At 43.4% G+C, this 18538-nt stretch overlaps 1 protein-coding gene across 4 annotated transcripts in view; it reads right to left on the bottom strand.

Annotated features, from left to right (window-relative positions):
• rbm15 (RNA binding motif protein 15) overlaps nucleotides 1-18538 on the bottom strand; it is a 61059-nt gene that overhangs the window by 13209 nt on the left and 29312 nt on the right. For 3 of the 4 annotated variants that reach the window (XM_063065464.1, XM_063065465.1, XM_063065463.1), the window contains exon 2: nucleotides 11023-15928. The gene's annotated coding sequence lies outside the window, so the exon portion shown is untranslated. The remainder of the gene's footprint in view (nucleotides 1-11022; nucleotides 15929-18538) is intronic. The other variant, XM_063065466.1, reaches the window with a different exon arrangement.

Below are 18538 nucleotides of genomic sequence, written 5' to 3' on the forward strand. Positions count from 1 at the left end.
ATTGCTGAGTAATTTCCCTATATTTTAGGGTAGGTATATAGAATCTGAATCAGGTTCAATATCACTGGCATATGTCTTCACATTGTTTAACTTTGTATCAGCAGTACAATGCACTACATGATAATATAGGAAAAAAAAATAAGTACATCAATTCCACTGTATATACAAGGATATTAAATAGATTCAAAATAATGCAAAACAGAAATATATATTTAAAAAAGTGAGGTAGCGTTCATGGGTTCAATGTCCATTTAGGAATTGAATAGTAGAGGGGAAGAAGCTGTTCCTGAATCGCCAGTGTGTGCGTTCAGGTCTGTGTACCTCCTTCCTAATGGTAACGAGAAGAGGGCAGGTCCTGAGTGATGGGGGTCCTTACTGATGGACACCGCCTTTCTGAGACACTGCTCCTTGAAGATGTCCTGGATACTAGGGAGGCTAGTAACCATGATGAAGCTGACTAATTTTACAACTTTCTGTAGTTTCTTTTGATCCTGTGCAGTGGCCCCCTATACCAGACAGTGATGCAGCCTGTCAGAATGCTTTCCAAGGTACATCTGTAGATGTTTGAGTGTCTCGGGTGACAAACCACATCTCTTCAAACTCCTATGAAATATAGCCACTGTTTTGCCCTCTTTATGGCTGCATTGATATGTTGGGACCAGGTTAGGTCCCGACAGACCTTGACACCCCAGAATTTGAAATTACTCACTCTCTCCACTTCTGATCCCTCTGAGGATTGTGATGCCTCGTTCTACCCTTTCTAAAGTCCACAATCAGCTCTTTGGTCTTACTGCTGGTCAGTGCAAGGTTTATGCTGCAACACCACTCAACTGGCTGGTATATCTCGCTCCCATATGCCCTCTTGTTGCCAACTGAGATTCTACCAACAATGGTTGTACTATCAGCAAACTTACAGATGGCATTTGAGCTAACATACAATCCTGGGTATAGAAAGAGCAGAGCAGTGGGCTAAGCACACACCCCTTGAGGTGCACCAGTGTTGATCATCAAAGCAGAGGAGTTATTAATACCAATCCGCACAGGTTGAGGTTTTCCGTCAGGAAGTCAAGGATCCAATCGCAGAGAGAGGTACAGAGACCAGGGTTCCGTAGCCTACCGAACAGGACTGTAGGAATGATGGTGTTAAACGCTAAGCAGCATCCTGACATAGGTGTTTGTGTTGTCTAGATGATCTAAGGCCATGTGAAGAGCCTTGCATCTGCCATAGGCCTATTGTGGCGATAGGGAAATTGCCCTGGGTCCAGGTCCTTGCTGAGGCAGGAGTTGATTATGGCCATGACCAACCTCTCAAATCATTTCATCACTATAGATGAGAGTGCTACTGGACAAATCATTAAGGCAGCTCACTCTACTCCTGTTGGGCACTGGTACAATTGCTCCCCTTTTGAAGCAAGTAGGAACTTATAACCGTAGCAATGAGAAGTTGAATTTGTCCTTGAATACACCTGTCAGTTGGTGGCAGAAGTTTCAGAGCCTTACCAGGCACTCTACTGGGCGGGGGGGTATAGAAGTAATGGAGCAGCTTGGCTAGAGGCACAGCTATTTTTGGAATGCAAGCCTTCAAAAGCAAACTGGGGCATTATCTAATCTCATTACCTTTGCTGTATCCAGTGCATCATCTGCTTTTGAGTTTTAACCATAAAACATATAACAATTACAGCACAGAAACAGGCCATCTCGGCCCTCCTAGTCCGTGCCGAACTCTTACTCTCACCTAATCCCACCGACCTGCACTTGGCCCATAACCCTCCATTCCTTTCCTGTCCATATACCTATCCAATTTAACTTTAAACGACAACATCGAACCTGCCTCAACCACTTCTGCTGGAAGCTCATTCCACACAGCTACCACTCTCTGAGTAAAAGAAGTTCCCCCTCATGCTACCCCTAAACTTTTGCTCTTTAACTCTCAACTCATGTCCTCTTGTTTGAATCTTCCGCACTCTCAATGGAAAAAGCCTATCCACGTCAACTCTATCAATCCCCCTCATAATTTTAAACACCTCTATCAAGCCCCCTCTCAACCTTCTACGCTCCCAAGAATAAAGACCTAACTTGTTCAACCTTTCTCTGTAACTTAGGAGATGAAACCCAGGCAATATTTTAGTAAACCTCCTCTGTACTCTCTCAATTTTATTAACATCTTTCCTATAATTCGGTGACCAGAACTGTACACAATACTCCAAATTTGGCCTTACCAATGCCCTATACATTTCAACATTACATCCCAATTCCTATACTCAATGCTCTGATTAATAAATGCCAGCAAACCAAAAGCTTTCTTCACCAACCTATCCACATGAGATTCCACCTTCAGGGAACTATGCACCATTATTCTTAGATCCCTCTGTTCTACAGCATTCTTCAATGCACTACCATTTACCATGTATGTCCTATTTTGATTAGTCCTACCAAAATGTAGCACCTCACATTTTTCAGCATTAAACACCATTTGCCATCTTTCAGTCCACTCTTCTAACTGTCCTAAATCTCTCTGCAAGCTTTGGAAACCTACATCATCCACAACACCACCTATCTTAGTATCATCTACATACTTACTAATCCAATTTACCACCCCATCATCCAGATCATTAATATATATGACAAACAACATTGGACAGTACAGATCCCTGAGGCACACCACTACACACCATCCTCCAATCTGACACACAGTTATCAATCACTACTCTCTGGCGTCTTCCATCTAGCCACTGCTGAATCCATTTTACTACTTCCATATTAATGCCTAACGATTGAACCTTCCTAACTAACCTTCCATGTGGAACCTTGTCAAAGGCCTCACTGAAGTCCATAGAGACAACATCCACTGCTTTACCCTCATCAACTTCCTTAGTAACCTCATCAAAAAATTCAATAAGATTTGTCAAACATGACCTTCCACGCACAAATCCATGTTGACTGTTCCTAATCAGACCCTGTCTATCCAGATAATTATATATACCATCTCTAAGAATACTTTCCATCAATTTACCCACCACTGACGTCAAACTCACAGGCCGATAATTGCCAGGTTTACTCTGAGAACCCTTTTTAAACAATGGAACCACATGAGCAATACGCCAATCCTCGGCACAATCCCCATTTCTAATGGTATTTGAAATATTTCTGACAGAGCCCCTGCTATTTCTACACTAACTTCCCTCAAGGTCCTCGGGAGTATCTTGTCCGGACCCAGAGACTTATCTACTTTTATATTCCTTAAAAGCCCCAGTACTTCCTCTTCTTTAATTGTCATACTTTCCATAACTACTCTACTTGTTTCCTTTACCTTACACAATTCAATATCCTTCGCTTTAGTGAATACCAAAAGAAAAGAAATTGTTCAAAATCTCCCCTATCTCTTTTGACTCTGCACATTGCCGTCCACTCTGATTCTCCAAGGGACCAATTTTATCCTTCACTATCCTTTTCCCACTAACATAACTGTAGAAACCCTTTGGATTTATTTTCACCTTACTTGCCAAAGCAGCCTCGTGTCTTATGTTAGCTTTTCTAATTTCTTTCTTAAGATTCTTTTTACATTCTTTCTATTTCTCCAGTACCTCTAACTCCAACTCCAAGCTGCCTACATTTATTGAAGATCCCTCTCTTTTTCTGAACCAAGTTTCTAATATCTCTTGAAAACCATGGCTCTCTCAAACTTTCAACCTTTCCTTTCAACCTAACAGGAACATAAAGATTCTGAACCCTCAAAGTTTCACCTTTAAATGACCTTCATTTCTCTGTTACATCCTTCCTAAAAAACAAATTTTCCCAATCTACTCCTTCTAAATCCTTTCGTAGCTCCTCAAAGTTAGCCTTTCTCCAATCAAAAATCTCAATCCTAGGTCCAGTCCTATCCTTCTCCATAATTACACTGAAACTAATTGTATTGTGATCACTGGACCCGAAGTGCTCCCCAACAAATACCTCCGTCACCTGCCCTATCTCATTCCCTAACAGGAGATCCAACACTGCCCCCTCTCTAGTTATTACCTCAATGTATTGCTTCAGAAAACTATCCTGCACACATTTTACAAACTCCAAACCATCCAGTCCTTTTACAGAATGGGCTTCCCAGTCTATGTGTGGAAAATTAAAATCACCCACAATCACAACCTTGTGCTTACTACAAATATCTGCTATCTCCTTACAAATTTGCTCCTCCAGTTCTCGGTCCCCATTAGGTGGTCTATAATACACCCCTATAAGCATCACAACACCTTTCCTATTCCTCAATTCCACCCAAATAGCCTCCCTAGACGAGTCCACTAATCTATCCTGCCAGAGCACCGCTGTTATATAATCTCTGACAAGCAGTGCAACACCTCCCCCTCTTGCCCCTCCTATTCTATCACACCTGAAGCAACGAAATCCTGGAATATTTAGTTGCCAATCACACCCCTCCTGCAACCACGTTTCACTAATAGCTACAACATCATCTTTCCAGGTATTAATCCATGCTCCAAGCTCATCCACCTTTCTTACAATGCTCCTAGCATTAAAATAGATGCATTTAAGAAACTCTCTACCTCCCACTCTGTTTATTCTTAATGGAGCAAACAACTTTGTTATCTTTTTCTTCCTTTTCTCCTACATCAACCTCCCCTCTCCTAGTCTCCTTAATTTGATTCCCTCCCCCCAATGATTCTAGTTTAAAGTCACCTCAGTAGCCCTCGCAAATCTCCCCACCAGGACATTGGTCCCCGTAGGATTCAAGTGCAACCCGTCCACTTTGTACAGGTCATGCCTGCGCCAATAGTGGTCCCAATGATCCAAAAACCCGAATCCTTGCCCCCTGCTCCAATCCCTCAACCACACATTTATCCTCCACCTCATTGCATTCCTACTCTCACTGTCGCATAGCACAGGCAGTAATCCCGAGATTACTATCTTTGCGGTCCTTTTTCTCAACTCCCTTCCTAACTCCCTATATTCTTCTTTCAGGACCTCTCCCTTTTTCCAACCTATGTCATTGGTACCTATATGTACCACGACCTCTGGCTCCTCTCCCTCCAACTTCAGGATCTCTTGGACGCGATCAGAAACATCCCGGACCCTAGCACCGGGGAGGCAAACTACCGTCCGGGTTTCCGGACTTCGTCCACAGAATCGCCTATCTGACCCCTTAACTATTGAGTCCCCTATTACTTCTGCCCTCCTCTTCTGTTCCCTACCCTTCTTAACTACAGTTTTATGCAACTGGTTGCCATAATAGTGAGGACCCTCAGGAGGAGGCAGAGATAGATTCCTTATTCAACTTTTCTGTCTGAACAAAATTTTAAGATTCATCGTTGTTTGTAATATTCACATGCCTCCATCAAAGACAGAGGCTTAAAATATATCACCGCCTCCCATTGGGTGCTGAACTGTACTTCATCATGACCAGTTGTAGTAGGATTCCTATTTGAACTGTTAGTTTTTGGTCAAAGCTGTGCTTTATGCATGCTGCTTAGCACACAAATGGTCCTGTGGTGCTAGCTTATTAGGCTATCACTTCCATTCTTTGACACGCCTGATGCAAGTTCCAGCACTCCATACTGAATCAGGGTTGAACTGCTGGTTTAATAGTAACAGTAGAGCAGGGATTCAAAGTTACAGATTGTGGCTGGTACTCCACGATGTTTTGTAGACGTCCCATTTTGAGCTGCCAGATCGATTGAGTTTCTTTTCTCCCCATTCACTACATTTGTAGTAACAGCCAATGGAGGGTATATCTGGTCTCAACAAGGACTGTGCACTGCTCATTTCTACCAGTGGCATTATCTGCCACAGTTCAGTGGTGAAGACACAGCCAAGGTTTGCCTTAATGTGTTGACTCATGACCATTTGTGAGACTGTCCCTGCAGGGAGGACTAAACCAGCTCATTCAGAGATGCTACACCAAGCCACTCTTGATGATGGCCGTGAAAATACCACACCAACAGCATGTTGGGTGTGCCTTGTGTTACGAGAATACACATAAAATTAAGATGTTTGCTGGCCTGGGCTAGCATCAGTGGCATCAGCAGTTGGTCTGCCACCTGCCCTCAGGGGAAGGAGAGATAAGGAACAATGGAGCAGCGTCTGGAGATGTGTAATGAAGGGATGTGGGAGGAAGAGCTGTCTGGAGCGGCTCCCCCCTTTGAACCCTGAACTGTTTGAAGTGATGGACAGGCGATACCCCAGCAGGGGGATAAAAAGGGACAGGTTCGCTAAGACAGACACACACGCCACCCGAGGTAACGAGACCCTGGAAGCGGTGCGCTTCTCATGAGTGGGTGAGAAGTACCGGACAACGACAAGGGTGGAAAGGTACGATCAGCGGGAACCCGGTGTGTGTCCGCCCTTGCCTGGGTGCCGGGTTCACTGCAGAGGATCGACCGCATCTGGAGGAGGGGTCACAGTCGGTGACCTCAGGTGACATCACCAAGGACCTGCCCAAAAGCTGTTTGTGAGCCATCTCGCTGGTCTGTGAGCCATCCCGCTGGTCTGTGAGTGAAGCAGTGTTCTGAATGATCAGTTGTTCCTATTCTGTCTCTCTTCCCCACCTTGTCCATCGCCATGACAACGATTACTGCGAACTGAACTACTAAACTGGACTGAACTTTGAGTCATTTTGAAATTGGTCATTTACCCCTAGACAACGATAGAGCTTGATTGATGCTGTTATCTTAATTCTGTGCACATGTGTGTTTATCATCACTGAACTGTTGCATTTATTATCCTTTCGATTACTGTGTTGCTTGTTTCTTTAATAAAACTTTCTTAGTTCTAGTACTCCAGACTCCAACTGAGTGATCCATTTCTGCTGGTTTGGCAACCCAGTTACGGGGTACGTAACATAAGTGGGGTTCTCGTCCGCGATTTTGAACGCTAAATTTGGGACGGAGTAAATTGATTGGGTTAAAATTCCCGAAAGAAAGAAAAGACAAACAGCAGAAATGGAGGTTGAGGAATTTATAAAGGCGCCGACCTTGGAGGCATTAGAGGATGCCAGGAAATCGGAATTGATAGCTGTGGCAAAACGGGTGAATCTTGCTAAGGTGAAGTCGACAATGAGGAGAGAGGAGATACACAGAGCTATTGTAGAGCACTATGTATCTAAAGGTGTGTTTCCCCAAGGTGAGCTGGGGGAGGTGTCTATTGAAAAACCTGCTGGAGACGCGGTACAGGTACAGCTTGAAAAACTGAGACTCGAGCACGAGTTCCGGGTACGGCAGTTAGAAAGGCAGGAGAAAGAGAGAGAGTTAGAAAGGCAGGAGAAAGAGAGAGAGTTAGAAAGGCAGGAGAAAGAGAGAGAGTTAGAAAGGCAGGAGAAAGAGAGAGAGGTAGAAAGGCAGGAGAGGGACAGACAGTTGGAGAGAGAACAGAGAGAGAGGGACAGACAGTTGGAGAGAGAAGAGAGAGAGAGGGACAGACAGTTGGAGAGAGAGGAGAAACAGAGGGAAAGGGAATTTGAGCTGGAAAAGTTAAGGATAAGGGCCGAGCAGGGGCTCGTGCCGAACCAAGGTGGAGGGTTCCGGGCGACCCAGGAGGTTAGGCTGGTTCCCCCATTTGACGATACCGATGTGGATCGGTACTTTCTCCACTTCGAAAAAGTAGCTATAAGTCAGGACTGGCCGAGGGATAAGTGGGTTGTTTTACTTCAGAGTGTACTGAAAGGGAAAGCCCAACAAGCTTACTCCGCTTTATCCGCGGAAGATGCCCAGAGGTATGAGGTGGTGAAAGAGGCCATCCTCAGGATTTATGAGTTGGTCCCGGAGGCATACCGGCAGAGGTTCCGGAATGCGAGGAAGCGGTGGGACCGCACGTATTTGGAGTTTGCTCGCGAGATGCAAACATATTGTGAGCGTTGGTGCGCCTCGAAAGGGGTAGAGGGGGATTATGACAGACTGCTGCAGCTGATTCTGATTGAGCAGTTTAAAGGTTGTGTCCCTGAGGGTATGAGACCCTACCTCGATGAGAAAGAGGCAGCCACGTTAGCCGCAACTGCTAAGTTAGCGGATGAGTATGCGTTGACGCATAAAATGAAGGTTGCCCCGAGTAAAGGCTACCAGAAGGGTAGTCAGGACGGCGGGGAGAGTCCACCGGAAAAGTCAGAAAGTAAGCCGGGGACTAGTGAAAAGGATAAGGTAGACCGGGAGCAGTCTGGTAGGAAGTCTCCTGGGGTCGTCTGTTATAATTGTGGGAAAGTCGGACACTTTGCGTCCAGGTGCTTTGCCCCAAGGAAGGAGACGGGGAAAGGAAAAGCGGAAATTTTGAATGGCTGTATTGAGCTGTTAAGCGAACCGCTAGGGAAGGACAGGTCTGAAAAAGTCCAGGAAGGGCGCGAGAGGTTTATCTCGGCCGGACTGGTGTCAGTGAAAAAGAGGTTAAAACCAGTTCCAGTGCGGATCTGGAGAGACACGGGAGCGTGTCAGTCACTAATACTGAAGAGTGTATTAGAGTTTAGCTCAGAGACCCAGACTGGGGAGGTAGAGGTCAAAGGTGTTGGGGAAGGGACAGAGTCAGTCCCTTTGCACCAGATACACTTACAGAGCAACCTGGTCTCTGGACTAGTCACGATTGGGGTGAGGTCCGAATTACCGATGAAAGACGTGGAAGTCTTGCTCGGTAATGACATCGCCGGAGGGATCGTGTTCCCAGTCGTGAGATTGACGGGTCAGCCTGCCAGCATGGAGGCCCCGCCCGCGATGGTGAATTTGGCTGAAACATTTCTGCCAACCTTGTATGAGACAGGGTGTAGTGAGATAAGAGGTAGTGAGGGAGCTGGGACGGACGTAGCAGTAGCCAGGAAAGAATTTGTGCAGACGCAGGAGCGAGACGAGGGGCTGATGGTTTTGGCCGAGACCGCTCTCTCTGACACAGCCTTGACAAGCTATTGTGTGGATAAGGAGGTGCTAAGGAAGAAAGGGAAATCAAGTACAGCATCCGCAGATGAGGAGTGGGGGGTGGTGCAAAAGAGTTATGGGGATGAGGTTTTTAACATGGCCCACGAGGTACCCCCCGGTGGACATTTTGCGGTGCTGGAGGAAACAGTTGGTGGAATCATGAAAGAGAGTTACCGGCTGCCCAGGGGGAAAAATGTTATTGATCATGACCGACGCGAACTGAGACGGTCACCGGCTTTTGATATGCTAACAAACCTAGTGGGTGTTAGCGTGGAAATCAATGAAGCTTGGGGCCCCTTGATAAGAGGAAAGAACCATTTTGAAAAGATTAGGATGGGATCGGTCAGATGGGAGAAGGCTATTGTTTTGGCCAGGTCTACTGATAAGGTCTCTCCCTTAATCCCCGAAGGAGTAATTAAACGACTCGCACCCATGTGTTTGATTGTCCCGAGGAAATGCAAAGAACTGGGACGTTGGGTGATTGTGGTTACAATAGGGCAACCAAGCAAACAACACCCATATTTTTTGAGTAATTCAGTGACTAAAGGGCTGATGAACACAGAGGTGTGTATTGGCAATTTAACACGGCTGTCTGAAGCCAGCTTGATAGTGAACCTTGAAAAAAATGAATTCGGCCACACGAAGGACACTTACCTGGGAATTGTGGTGGCACAGGGGCAGCTGGCAGCGATGCAAGCTACAGTGCAGGCTATCGCTGACCTCCCAACCCCGACAGACAAGAGGGCCCTCAGAAGGCTTTTGGAGATGGTGGGGTACTGCAGGAAGTTTTGCAATAACTCTGCGGTCAATACCCGTCCCCCTCCTACTAAGCCCTTGCGAGAGAAAATTGAGTCGGAATGGGACGACCCTTGTTATTGTGGTCCGGGACAAAACCAAATGAGAGGTTACATTGGTCGCAATTCATCAGTGTTTTTGGCCACTATGAAGTTTGCTGAGTTGGAGCCTGGTCTAAGGGATTATTAATAACACGTGTAAAAGGAACAGAAAATGTGATGACTGTCTGTCAAGGTGTTGACAGCTTCAAATTCTCTGTATTAGCTAAATAACTGTTAAAGATGTATATTGTGTATGTATCAGATAATGTAGTCATGTTTGCAATTTTTACCTCCCGGTAAAAATCCTTAAAGGGGGGAAGTGTTACGAGAATACACATAAAATTAAGATGTTTGCTGGCCTGGGCTAGCATCAGTGGCATCAGCAGTTGGTCTGCCACCTGCCCTCAGGGGAAGGAGAGATAAGGAACAATGGAGCAGCGTCTGAAGATGTGTAATGAAGGGATGTGGGAGGAAGAGCTGTCTGGAGCGGCTCCCCCCTTTGAACCCTGAACTGTTTGAAGTGATGGACAGGCGATACCCCAGCAGGGGGATAAAAAGGGACAGGTTCGCTAAGACAGACACACACGCCACCCGAGGTAACGAGACCCTGGAAGCGGTGCACTTCTCATGAGTGGGTGAGAAGTACCGGACAACGACAAGGGTGGAAAGGTACGATCAGCGGGAACCCGGTGTGTGTCCGCCCTTGCCTGGGTGCCGGGTTCACTGCAGAGGATCGACCGCATCTGGAGGAGGGGTCACAGTCGGTGACCTCAGGTGACATCACCAAGGACCTGCCCAAAAGCTGTTTGTGAGCCATCTCGCTGGTCTGTGAGCCATCCCGCTGGTCTGTGAGTGAAGCAGTGTTCTGAATGATCAGTTGTTCCTATTCTGTCTCTCTTCCCCACCTTGTCCATCGCCATGACAACGATTACTGCGAACTGAACTACTAAACTGGACTGAACTTTGAGTCATTTTGAAATTGGTCATTTACCCCTAGACAACGATAGAGCTTGATTGATGCTGTTATCTTAATTCTGTGCACATGTGTGGTTATCATTGTTGAATTGTTGCATTTATTATCCTTTCGATTACTGTGTTGCTTGTTTCTTTAATAAAACTTTCTTAGTTCTAGTACTCCAGACTCCAACTGAGTGATCCATTTCTGCTGGTTTGGCAACCCAGTTACGGGGTACGTAACACTTGATACCTGCAAGTGATTTTTCAACCTGGTAGGTAAAGATTCATAAAATGAGGTAGGACGGTGGGTGATAATTAAAAGGAAGGTTCCTTACCCATGATGCCATGAGATCCAAGAGTTGCTCAGTCAACAAGATATAAAAGGTACACCATATCACCGTGCTGCCTCCAGCAGTCAGTCTATCCGACTTGTAGAACTCGAGGTTGTTGTTCACCTTGCCTGTGGGGACAGAACTCCCAATGTTGACACTAGTTCTCAAGTGCTAGGCTAAAAGATAACTTACGCCCAAGACATCCATCCTGCCCCTTCTGAGAAAATAAGTTAAGTCCAATTTTCCAATCAAAAGAACTTTGGAAGAGTTCAGAGTCACAACATGAGCCAACTCAATTGTTTCTAATAAGGTAAAGAACCACCCTGGGGCCATGACAGTACACCCACATTTTAAGGACTGGCTGTCTACTTAGAAAGCTTTCAACATTGTGATTTTCCTTGACACAAGCTCATGACAAAATTTATTGCTTCTTTCACATTCTTGTTTATTTAGTTACTTTTCCTGGAATAAGTTCTCTCAGAGCAAAATTTTGGCAGGGATGTGTACTCTATAAGGGAAAATTTCCAACATCTGAGCACTGCCATAATGCAAGGGTACACAATATTTGTGGCAAACACCCAACCTTAATTCAACCCAGCATGTTCTTCAGAACACCCAGCATGCTATTCCCCCATCTCCCCTGTACACAGTCAAAATAAGCATTCAACACTTCAATTTATAGTCCAGTTTTCAACTGTAGTTTTGTATTAAACACAACTGGAGAGAGCCAGTATAGGCTTGCTAGTGACAGTCTTTCCTGGCTTATTTTTTTATTTATTCTTGGAAAGTGGCTGGCAAAAATTCATACCCCTGCCCCTGCAGCTCCACCAGCACCTTGTCATTTACAGCCAGCAGGGTTGCTGCACTCCATGCTGAGGTTACATAGGCTGCAGCCACAGTATGTAGGCATTCCTTTGGAATCTCCTCTACTGAAAATCATCAGTAAGGGCACTAAGCAGCATTGCATATTAAAAAAGTAAAAGCATGTGACAGGCACCAAGAAATGGCACAGCTTTAAGGTGCATGGCAAAGTTTAAAAACCTACAAGGATCTATTTATGTATGGTAAGTGCTGTTAAAGTGCTGCCAGAGGTTTTTATAATAGTAATGTTTAAGAGGCATTTAGACAAACTCATGAACAGGAAGGGAATCCAGTGATAAGAGACTACGTGTAGAAATGTGCAAAAATACCGTATATTCATGGGTCAGGTGGCATCTGTGGAAAGAGAAACAGAATTAATGCTTCAGATTGAAGAGTGAGCCCTTTCCAGCAAATATGAGACATCACCAGAGCTTGAGAAAATTATTTGTGAAGGTACTTTACTTGGTGTACAGCCAGGAACAAGCAGTGAAGGTAAAGCTACTGATAAATGCAGATGGATTCACCTTCCACAACTCCCAATTAAAAATTCTGTTTAAAGTTCCTTCACCACTTTTCCAGAGCTGAAACTTCCCAACACCTTATAATCTCCTTTTTAGTCTTTAGTTTTTGATTCCCATTGGCACTTCACTAATATCCTCAGGCACTCGATCTCTTGCTCTAGAATTCCCTTCCCAATCCCAATTTCCGACTGCAAGACTGCCTTTTATAACAAATTAATGGACACCCATTGAATTCTGGTCCATGGCCCCACAACAAATCCTGTAAACACATTCCTCTTTGCAAGAGCTCTAGCTGTTCTGTTCCATTAAAAATGCAGAATGAAAACTTGTAATCCAAACCTGGGGGGGTGGGGAGATGGGGGGGGGGGGTTGTGGAAGCATGAAAACACATGTTTCTTTTTCTTACTACTTATTGTCGACAGCTTGTAGAGTTGGAGTGATCTTCCTAGAAACTTCTTAAAAAAAACAATAAACAGGGAAAGATGCATATTTTACTTACCAGAAAAAATGATGCAATGAAATTATCACAACTTATGAGGACAACAACTTATCTGTCTACTGGGCACTTGGATAAATAGAAAACTATCCACAATCCTGCTCCATGCATTGTTCATGGATCAGCACACCATGAAATTAGCTGTAAAAGTAAACAAAAAAAATTAAGATTACAGCTGTGTTTTTAAATTGTTTAGGCAGCACTGAGGACAAATAGTTTTGAAAATCTGTTAGTTTTTGGAGGAGGTCCTTTTGTGCTTGGGATGATTAGGAAACACTCTACGGACACACAGCTTCAACACTGAACACCATCAGATCAGATAGTTCCTGCAATAGTACGCTTAACTTCCCCAGAGATAGACCTTAGAGTGCTCCAGTGAGAAACGTAACACTTACAAGGTTATCAGTTCAAGAGATAGCTCTCCCAAGAACCTCCTCCCTCTTCAAAGTGACTGTGTAGCCTTTGCCACTTACAAGATCAGTACATAAAGCTAAAAATCAGGTTAATAAATGAAACTTAAAGAGTAGATCTAGTAAGTTATACCCTGATCTATCTGCATCACAAACCTAAATTTACCTTGCATACACAAAACCAGTTCAACCTCATGAAGATATGGATTGATCTTAATCACCTAGGAGCCCACCACACTGGATTAGAAAAGAGATGCAATTAAGGGGCAACATGGGGTGTAAAGACTTGGTCATGGTCAGGCAGAATGTGCTGAATTGAGTAGTAGCATGAGAAATGGTGCCATCCACCCATGGATTTTGTAATTTTAGGTTCTTAGTGTCACACTGAATAATTTTTCCCCATTTTCTGGATTGGGGAAACTTTCTGCACTGTTGCCTAGATTGGTGATAATGCCCTGTGAGAATAGGTTGAGTGAACTTGGCATTTTCTCCTTGGAGCAATGGAGGATGAGAGGTCACCTGATAGAGGTGTATAAGATGATGAGAGACATTGATCGTGTGCATAGTCAGAAGCTTTCTCCCAGGGCTGAAATGGCTAAGACAAGAGGGCAGAGTTTTAAGGTGCTTGGAAGTAGGTACAGAGGAGATGTCAGGGGTAAGTAGTGTTTTTTTTTTAAAACGCAGAGAGTGGTGAGTGCGTGAAATGGGTTGCCGGCGATGGTGGTGGAGGCGGATACAATAGGGTCTTTTAAGGGACTCCTGGATAGGTACACGGAACTTAGAAAAATAGAGGGCTTTGGGTAACCTGAGGTAATTTCTAAAGTAAGCACACGTTCGGCACAGCATTTTGGGCCGAAGGGCCTGTATTGTGCTATAGGTTTTCTGTGTTTCTACGTTTCTATGTCCTATGTTTCTATTTTCGAGCGGTCATGGGCCAGAAATTTCCAAAAGTTAGCAAGGATATTATACTTTATTCAAGGTGGCTTTGGAAATATTCTTTGCCTCTGTCCTCCCGGCAATCTTTCACCACGACCGAGTAAGGTGGATGTCACCAATCTAATTATATGGCCCATTCATTGCATCTGGCTAAGTCCAAACAGAACCCTGACAATGGAGATACTGGCTTGGAAGGGAACACAATTATTGGCTCAGAGTTTAGAGATTTTGTAGGTATGTCACATGATGGCAGATAAATTAAGAGATTCGAACTCACTTTTAATCCTTTATGCCTCTACCAGAGCCAGCCCCTCCATTTGAGTTAGCTACTCAAACTTTGTTCATGTGAAATGAAATTCAAATTTTTTTATAACCATCTTATGTTTTTTAAAAACATTTATAACTTCTAATGGAAAAATTTTTGCTTGATTCATGTGGTTGCAATAATGTAGAATCCTCAATAAATCCTTAAGTCAATGTCTGGTCATTTGTTTATCAACTTGAAATATTTTTCTTAAAGCAGTTTTATTTAAAACTGTTCTCAGAATTATAAATTATTTACCAACTTTTCCAGTGGAAAAAAGCATTTTCTAAACCATCCAAATCCCTCTTGAAATGTATCTCTGTGCAGCTAATTATTTGTAACTTTTGGTACAAGATAAAACATTTAAATCCTGATAATTCAAATCATTTTATTTCAGGAAAGTACATTGCCTTTAGTCATTTAAGATAAGTATTATCATTGGGTGAAAAAGAGATTATTTGGAATTTACAGTTCTAAAACTGACATTTCTTTACTGTGAGCGTGTGCTAGTTTTGGATTAATTCATTGTTATCGATCAACTATTTGTTGCTGTATTATGCGAATCTCAGGATACCAACAATTCGAATCTTGCTGATAACTGTATTTTTTTTTAAATGAGGGCCCTATAACCCAGAATAAGATATTATGAAAATTTCATTAAACAATTGACCGAAAGTTAAGAATTTAGAAAATTCATAGGAGCAAGTTGATACAATTTGTACAAAACGACAAAGCACTGCATTTTTCTGTAAGAGTAACAATATACTTACTTGTATTCTGATATTGGTTTTCTCTTGTGCTTTTATATATTTATGTAATGAAATGATCTGTACAGAGAGCATGCAAAAAAGCTTAGAGATTTATTGTCTCAGTACCTTGGTACACCTGACAATAATAAATCAACTATCAATATAAAAGTCTACAATCCTGAAAAACACTTGATTGATTGAGCAGTAGCTTAGGAAAGAAAAAAAGTACTTTTACATTTCAGTAAAAAGTCCATTGCAGAAATCTTTATCAAGCCCAGAGTACAGTAGCGTTTACAGCACAAAATCTGTATTTGTTACTGCAATTATATCAGCAGTTCTATGCTGTAGCAGGCAACTTAACTACATTGTTAAGTGAGCAAAAACAGAGGGGTGGAAGGAAAGACAGAAAGGGAAGAGGAGATTGGTGGAAGGCCAATGAGTGAACAAAACAGCATCTCAGAAAGAGGAATTTGAGCTTCAGAGTGTTTACTGAGTTAGATGAAACATACCACACAAATCAGGAAAGTCCTTCAGTCATTCCCAGGTTACCTTACAACAGCAGGCTGAACGGCTGGAAAAATAGATGAAGTAGTAAAAAAAATGTTGGAATTGCATAGGAGGTCAGGAAGCACCTGTGGAGAGAGAAATATAAATTAACACTTCATGTTCTCCACCCCTTCAATCAGAACAAAGAAAAGGTGTAACAAAAAACAATGCTTCAGGTCGAGAGATGACGATGGGATGAAGAGGATAAAGGGAATGTCTGTGATGTGGTGGAGATGACAAAATATTGAAATGGGCAAGGCCTCCCCACTACTGAGCACATCTACAAGGAGTGCTACCATAACAAAGCAGCATCCATCATCAGGGACCCCGACCATCCAGGGCATGCTCTCTCCTCAATGCCGCCATCCAGAAGGCACAGGAGCATTAGGTCGCACACTATCAGATTCAGGAACATTTACTGCCCTTCAGCGACCAAGCTTCTGAACCATCGTGGATAACTTCATTCACCACAACAATGAACTGATTCCACAGCCTATGCATTCATTTTCAGGGACTCTACAACCCATGTACTCAATATTATTTATTTATTTATTGTTGCTTTTATACTTGCAGTTTGTCTACTTTTGCACATTGCCAGTCTTTGTTGTGTGTGTGTGTGTGTGTGTGTGTGTGTGTGTGTGTGTGTGTGTGTGTGTGTTTTCCATTGATTCTATTATGTTTCTTTGTACTTACTGTAAATGCCAGAAAAAAAATCAATCTCAGTGATCTATAGGTATTTTGATAATAAATTTACTCTGAACTTTCAGAGGGTGGAAATGGTCTATAAATCACAATCATGCAGGAACTACGAAATATGTGATAACTGTTTTGATGATTATATTTTCTACACCACTTCTTACTTGCTATCTAATAAAAGGTGTCTCCTCAGCCATCAGGACAATGCCAACACCCAGTCATCCCATCAGTCCCAGTTTCTTCCCCCTCTCTCAAATATGCTCATATCAACTATCTAGCTAATTTGCCTCTTACCTCAATGAAGGGATAATTTGCAGTAACCAATTACCCTACCAATGGGTCTTTGGGAAATGGATGGAAATTGGAGCACGTGGTAGAAGCATGCATAGTCACAGGGAAATCCTGAACTCCACACTAACTGCACCCAAGGCTGAGGTTTAAACCTGCATGTACAGCAGAGATGAGCATTGGGACTGCTCCTCTTCACAGTCAATGTTAAATTATCTACTTCAGGGGTACCCGACCTTTTTTTAAAAAAAAATTGAGGAACCCGTAAGACATTGGAACAGAATTAGGCCATTTGGCCCATCGAGTCTGTTCTGCCATTCAATCACTACTGATCCTTTCTTCCCATTCCCAGCCTCACTTCCTGGCCTTCTCCCCGTAATCACTGATACCGTGGCCTATCAAGAACCTATCAATTTCTGCCTTAAATACATCCAACAACCAAGCCTCCATAGCTGCCTGTGATGACAAATTCCACAAATTCACCACTCTGGCTAAAGAAATTTCTCCACATCTGTTTTAAATGGACGCCCCTCTATTCTGAGGTTATGCCCTCTTGTCCTAGGCTCCCCTACTATGGCAAATATCCTTTCTACATCTACTTTGTCTAGGCCTTTCAGCATTCTAAAGATTTCAATGAGATCCCCCTCCTCCTTTTAAATTCCAGGGAGTATGGACCCAGGGCCATCAAACGTTGCTGATATGATAACCCTTTCATTCTCTGAATCATCCTTGCAAACCTCCTCTGAATCCTCTCCAACGCCAGCACATCTTTGTTCAGATGACATGACCAAAACTGTACACAGCACCTTCCTCACCACTGACTCAAACTGCAAGTTAACCTTTAGGATGTTCGGCACAAAGATTCCCAAGTCCCTTTGCATCTCAGATTCTTGAATTTTCTCCCCAATTAGGAAAAGGTCTGCACATTTATTTCTACCAAAGTGCATGACCATGCATTTTCCAACACTGTATTTAATTTGCCACTTTCCTGCCCCATCTCCTAATCGGTCTAAATCCTTCTGCAGTCTTCCTGTTTGCTCAACACCTCCTGGCCCTGCACTAATCACCTGTAAACTTAGCAACAAAGCCATCTATATAATCCATCGTCTAAATCTTATACAGCATATACACCGACCTCTGCGGAACACCACTAGTCTCTGGCAGCCATCCTGAAAACGATCCTTTTATTCTTACTCGCTGCCTCTTACCAATCAGCCAATTCTTTAACCATGCCAGTAACTTATCTGTAATACTATGGGCTCTTAACCTGGTAAGCAACCTGTGTGGCACCTTGTTAAGGGCCTTCTGAAAGACCAAATATACAATATCCACAGCATCCCCTTTATCTATCCTACTTGTAATCTCCTCAAAGAATTCCAACAGATTCCTCAGGCAAGATTTTCTCTACAGAAAGCCATACGGACTTTGTCCTACCCTGTCCTGTCACCAAGTGCTCCATAACCTCATCCTTAACAATTGACTCCAACACCTTCCAACCACTGCAGTCAGGCTAACTGGTCTATAATTTCCTTTCTGCTACCTTTCTCCTTTCTAAAAGAGTGGAGTGACATTTGTAATTTTCCAGTCCTCTGGCACCATGCCAGATTCCAATGATTTTTGAAAGATCATTACTAATGCCTCCATAATCTCTACCACTACCTCTTTTAGAACCCAAGTATCCAGTTCATCTGGTTCAGGTGACCTGTGTACGT

The sequence above is a fragment of the Mobula hypostoma genome, chromosome 13 (genome assembly GCF_963921235.1).
Source record: "Mobula hypostoma chromosome 13, sMobHyp1.1, whole genome shotgun sequence".
Classification (NCBI taxonomy): Eukaryota; Metazoa; Chordata; class Chondrichthyes; order Myliobatiformes; family Myliobatidae; genus Mobula; species Mobula hypostoma.